Source organism: Diadema setosum, chromosome 3 (genome assembly GCF_964275005.1).
Source record: "Diadema setosum chromosome 3, eeDiaSeto1, whole genome shotgun sequence".
Taxonomy (NCBI): Eukaryota; Metazoa; Echinodermata; class Echinoidea; order Diadematoida; family Diadematidae; genus Diadema; species Diadema setosum.
In genome coordinates this window covers 44,330,863-44,337,137 of record NC_092687.1, presented here as the reverse complement: position 1 = coordinate 44,337,137, position 6,275 = coordinate 44,330,863, and the positions used below count along the sequence as shown (strand labels likewise).

The 6,275-nt window shown below is 37.3% G+C and overlaps 1 pseudogene; it reads right to left on the bottom strand.

Moving 5' to 3' along the window:
- Positions 1–277: 277 nt before the first annotated feature.
- LOC140246906 (heparan sulfate glucosamine 3-O-sulfotransferase 1-like) lies at positions 278–1,270 on the bottom strand (annotated as a pseudogene).
- Positions 1,271–6,275: the final 5,005 nt, after the last annotated feature.

The window sequence follows — 6,275 nt, the reverse complement described above, 5'->3', positions numbered from 1 at the left end:
TGCTTGATTTTTTCATATTTCCTCAAACAATTTTGATTAAATTTTTAGTGCCTTATGTGCACATGACAAAGATCTGTTCGAATCATGCGAAAGATGGAGTTCGATAAAAATTGGATTTAGCGCCTTTTGGAAGCAAGCTCTTCATATTAACACAATTCACTGTAACCGTGTTGTTGTAACGGGAGTGCAAAGTACCCATGGATTTTTCACTATAGATCAAGAAGGGTCTTAATTTTGACTACCATAAAGACGTTTAGTGTTTGCTTCATTTTGTTTTCTATGCCCAAGTAAAAGTTTTCCCAACCATTCGTTCAAAGACGAGATTGTGTGGGTGATAGAAGTCCTTCAATTTTCGCTCAACATCTTCAGCTACGAAGGGATGAGGGCGCCCTTTACCTTCACGCATGCAGACATCTTCACCATCGTGATGCTTGCAATAGAAGCCTTTGGTTTTATTAAAGTATATTTTCGACTCGTCGAAATACCTCGTCGAAATAGCTCGTCGTAAAGCCCGTGGCGTAGAGCCGTATTAGTCTCTTTAACATCACCTTTATTAGAGAGGAAGGTCTTTTTGAAGCCAGCGGGGTTTAGCGCCCTTTTTAGAGGCTTGCCTCCAGTGACAATATTGTGAACATAGCTCGATACCAACCGTAACACGGGATCACGAACTACTACGATGAATTTAGTCGTAGAGGGCAGCATGGACTTAATAAGCAGTGGAACCCTTTTGTCACGGATGTAAGTTGGTGTCTTTTCCATTGTAAGCTGATACTTCGACGAAACTGGCATAATATCGCGATACCAATCCATGCCACGATTAAATTTGTCGTTCCAAAAGTAGACTTCCTTCGGTTTATGCGAGTGCACAAGATACGGATGCATGTCGAGAAAGAAGGAGAGCGCCCCCCGTCCCGCATTTCGATACACCGATTCCGATCACATCTGGTAATCGTTTTCGACATTCCAGTTTCTCCGCTGCCGATGAATTTGTTTTCCAGTCTGTGGGACATCTCACGTCAATGGGAAGAGTTCTGGATAAATTTCTGAAATCATTTGCAGATTTTGAGGTTTTATTTTCTTCGTTTTTATTTGCACCTACTATGACAGCGGCCACCCCTCTCGATGCTGTGCTATAAGGTGCGTACTCATATTGTCCTTTGAATTCGGTGGAGGAGCAATGAAACAGGAATCGTCCGATGTTAAGAACCACGTACCCACCAACAAGAGCTCCGATGGCAAACGCCCTCAACCATTCATTCTTCACCAACATCGTGACGTCGGAGGGGAGCCGTTCAAATCAACCTGTATTTAAATGCAGAGTATTATGACAAATGAAACGCAATAAAGCACTGGTAACATACAGTGGTTGTAGGTATAGAGTAAAAGTGCATCGTATATAATCATCGGAGTAAAGTAACATAAACAACACGAACAAGGAAGAGAGTATAATCATTTTATAGTCTTAATGCCAGACGCCGAACCTTATTTTACCGTCTGTCAAATGATTTCATCCCATTTCGTTTGCGATGAATCCGAATCTGGATTATGAATTTCTTGCATCCTTGAAGGTTTTGAAATATTCAAGATGATCTTCAAGATGCTTACCCTATACATTTCCTTAGAAATAAAATGGAGAAAAATAGCAAAGAAAAACAAAACTGTTCTCCTGTTTCGAGAATGCTGAATCCGAATCTGGATGATTCAAGTCTGGAATCCTCATTGCCCGAAGATTCTGAAACATTTAACTGGAGTCATCCTAAACATATTAAAACTTCAAAGGTTGCAATAGAGAGTTGACTCTATCATCATTATATTCAGATTGTAACCTTATACAGAGGGTAAAACCATTTAAAAAGCAGCAAGAAGAACACACAAAATACAAACGAACGGTAAAACAATTCAGGAGGCCATTGAAATGTAAGTTTGGAGCACAGACTGTTTCTATACCAATATTCGAAATTAATCAGAGTGATGATGTCTTCGCTTTGACGTCACCACTATAGTACTCCATGCGTATGATGGCATAGATGTAACAACAGGAGTACGATAGTTATACGTCACTGTATCTCGTGCCAGTCGGGACAGATTGAGCGAAGGAAGGAGTCGGACGGTTATGTCTGTGAACATAACAAATGAAATAACACCTGATTTTTTGTTTCTGTGTAATCCACCTGATACTTGTTTGTAAAAATATGATAGAAAAGGGAGACATTATTTTCTCATTCTTAATAAAGATGCTATACCTTAAATGAGCCGAAATTGAAATACATAATGCAGTGTGTGTAATGTGGATCATTGATTCTCATTGTGAATTCTTTAAATTGCTTTATATAATGTTTCAGTAGGCCCTAAATTCTAATTCTTTACATGCAAATGAAATGAAATCATGAAAATGTATTAGAAGCGTAATAGTAGTAGGACCTAGATACGTAAACAAAAATATCATGAAAAACTGTTCTATTTTGTGAAGTCATTAACATTTTTCGAAGTTAGTTTATTGTGAGGACATGTTTTCATAGTGGCTTTTCTTAAAGTCAATATCATCAATAAAATGTATAAAAAGAGACACAAGATTCTTGCTACCTATATGCCATGATCACACTTTAGATAATCTTTAGATCCTGTTTTCACCGCAAGTGGACAATTTGTCATAAAAAAAAAAAAAAAAAACGATAACAACACACATGAATTTTCCCACATAAGAGGCAAAGACTATACATGCCTTGGCATTCTTGGTTGAATTATGACCATTTTAAATGAAATTTGTATAATTGTACATAGTGAAAAACAAAAACGAAAGTATGCCGTAGTTAAGACAGCTTATTACCACTCAAGACTTTCCTTTGTGAATACTAATTTGACTTTTATTTCTTGTAATACTCTGACTACCGTCCATTCTTGTCCCATAATCTATAACAATTTTCTATAAATCCCATATTTTGTTGATGATTTGATACGTTGTATCGCTTGCTTGTTAAATTATATATTATTCTTTTCCCCCTTTGTCGATAAGTAATAAGGGCTGCAGGCAAATTAGGCATAAGGGGCAATTCCATATCATTTGATATAAACTAGAAAAAAGATAAACCAGAAGAAGAAGGAAAAAAAGCAACAAAAGTTCCCAAGAAAATCCGACCAAAAATGAAACATTTTGGGGAACTTAAACTGTCAGGTGTTCTCACGAAGTAGACCTACTAATCTGTTAGGATCATAGGTACGCCTATGTGTTATTATAGTCGAAGACGAGTATTAAACGAGGGATACAATACAATACAATACAATACAATACAATACAATACAATATTGGTATTTATATAGCGCTCTTACAAAAATGCAAATGTATCACAGCGCTTCACAAATCCATCTTACACTTGGGAGGTAGGAGAAAAGGGAAAAAAAAAGTACAACAGACAAAGAAAAAAGAAAAAGAAAAAAAAAAGAATAGAACAGAATGATTTAGTGAGAAATGTCCTCTTTTACTTTCATATTTCTGCTGCAAACGAGTCTTATGAAAGATAAAGACATAAACCCCAGAGTACAGTATATGCTATATCTTTGACAGGTAAATACTACCACGCCATTTCCATTGAATGCATCACTGCCTCAGATATCTACACAGGATTTCCAAGTATTAGATAAAGTTGCAGAATACCGACAAAAAAAAAGAAAGAAAAAAAAATAGGTGGCAAGAACAATCAGTAGTAATTGGTGCAACGAACAATAAAAACATGAAAAAAAATTACGATGCAACGTCATGTAATAGGTAATTTCTACCTATTATTTTGTGTTTTCCATTAAGCCTTACAGAACCAAATCTTCAGACAAGACAATGCACGTATATAACAGTATGCCGCATTTTTTGCAGTGTAGTATCGACGAGATGTTGATTTTAAGCAAAGGATAGAAAGAATACAAAAGGATGCAGACATAAAAAGAACAAGTCGAAATAACGAAGCATGATTGGCTGTCGTGTAGACAGTAAAGTTTATCTAATTATTCAGCCATCATAATGTAACAGTATATCCATAGGTGACTGATGAAAGTATCAATGAAATATAACTATAGTAAACTATAGTAAATGACAATTGAAGCATCTGCATCGGGCTTCTTAGTGTACTGTTATTTTTCCTTTTTCTGTGCCCCACCGAAACAAACAAACAAACAAACAAACAAACAAACAAATAGACAAATATTCTGATCTGGGAGATCCTGCGGTATTTGCTCAACATTTTTGGTGACGACAGGGTGAGGGCGCCCTTTCACTTTGCGCGTGCAGACATCTTCGCCACTTTGATGCTTGCATAAAACCCCTTGTTTTTTTTTTTATTGTTTTGTTTTTGTTTTTGCTTTTAGTTTTAGTTTTTTCTTCAGATTCGTCATAGAGTCTTGGGGCAGTGCAAAAGAAGATTCCATCTCTTGAATTACAGGCTCAGGTTAAATTTTGAGTAATATTGATCAAGAGGAAATGATTACGGGGAGGTATTTCCAGCCATACCCACAATCGTTCGTCATAAACAACGTGACAGAGAGCCGATTTGTCTCTGTCATATAAAGCTTTTTCTTTCGTCTACTTCTTTTATTCTTTCTTTTTTTCTGAGAAAACCCAGCGAGTTATAGCGCCCTCTTGAGAGGCTGTCGTTTGTGAACAATCTTATGGGCGTAGGTCAAAACCAGCCAAATCGTCGGATCCCCTGTAGGCCCTGCAGTGGGCAGCTGCTGCACCGAACTGATAGGCTGGTAAACCTAAATGTATCTGATATTGAGGTCTGTTGAAAGCTTGTCATTAATGTGGTTGAGCATGTTCAGTGTGAACGCACCAGACCCCCAATTGAAAACATCCAGAAATGTCAAATTTCCTTTCCATGCAAGTTACAATTTTCACAAAAGTGTGTGTGTTTGTGTGAGTGTGTGTGTGTGTGTGTGTGTGTGTGTGCGTGTTGTTGTTGTTGTTAATTTATTATCCCTAATGTATCCACTTTTGTATTATGAGCTGATACTTTGATGATTCCGGAAACAATCAAAATACGATTGAAGATTTAGTTTCAAAAGTAGAATACTTTTATAATTAAGCGCGTACACACTTGGCATCTTCTTTCTTACTCTCTCTCTCTCTCTCTCTCCCTCCCTCTTTATTCCTTTCTTTCTTTCTAAGGATTTATTTCAATGACGCCGGTGAGTTTGTTTTTTGTAGACTTTGAAGTCTTCATTTTCTCTCTCTTTTTTTTTTTTAATAATCATTGCTACTTTTCATGATATCAAGCTCCTATCATCAGCAAGGGGTAAAAAATAAATGTCGATATTCATTTTGCTGTTCAACTTAAAGAGCAATTAAACAGGAATCCTCCAAACTAATTTGTTTGGCTACTCTGTAAGAACCATGTACCAACAACGAGTGAGATGAATGCCAGTGACAAACGCCCTCAACGCCTTGTTCTTCAGCAAAATCGTGTCTGAGGAGCCAGACGGAAGTCACCCTACAATGCATGCTGTCCAATACGTTTAAGGTCTTACAGAACTTTCACTGGTGGTATTGGTAAAATACCATTAGTGGTAGTATAAAGGATTTGGTAAAATAATCTGAGGGACTCATAAGACGAAATAATTATATTGACAGGTCGCGCTATAGGTACATGTGTTCCCATGCTTGTTGTAGTTGAGACAATGGTAGATAATAAAAATTATTATTATTACATTGATAGCGTTGATCATGCTGATAACAGCATAAACATCTTGTAGCATTAAAGCGTTACTTGCGATTGAGTTGTCATTAGTAATGTGGTGTATGTGTAGTACAGTGGTCGAAGGAATCTAAGGACAATAACGTCTGTGAAAATTCTTGAATGTAAAAAACGAATGAAAAATGAAGAAATATAATTATTGTGTGTAAATAAAGCTAAGACATATTAAGGTTTATTCCCCCTCAAAAAAAAAAAAAATACGGAGCTTTAGTTTTTCGCGACGGGGATGTTCGGGAGGGGGGGGGGGGGGGAGGGACCAGTTTGAGCATGCGAAGAATCGCGTATCAAAATTGATCTATAAATTTTATAGCTCGCGCGCCTGAGTTTTCACTACACGGGGGGGGGGGGGGGGTGCTGTTGTCCTACCGAGATTGCAGCATTACCATTTTCTCTCAATGTCACTGGCATAAGGTGTGTAGTTACAAGTTTGTCTACTTTTGGTTAATGCACTACGCGCTTGGTATCCTCTCTCTCTCTCTCTCTCTCTCTTTCTCTTTCTTTCTCTGAGGATTTATTTCAACGACGTCGGTGATTTTT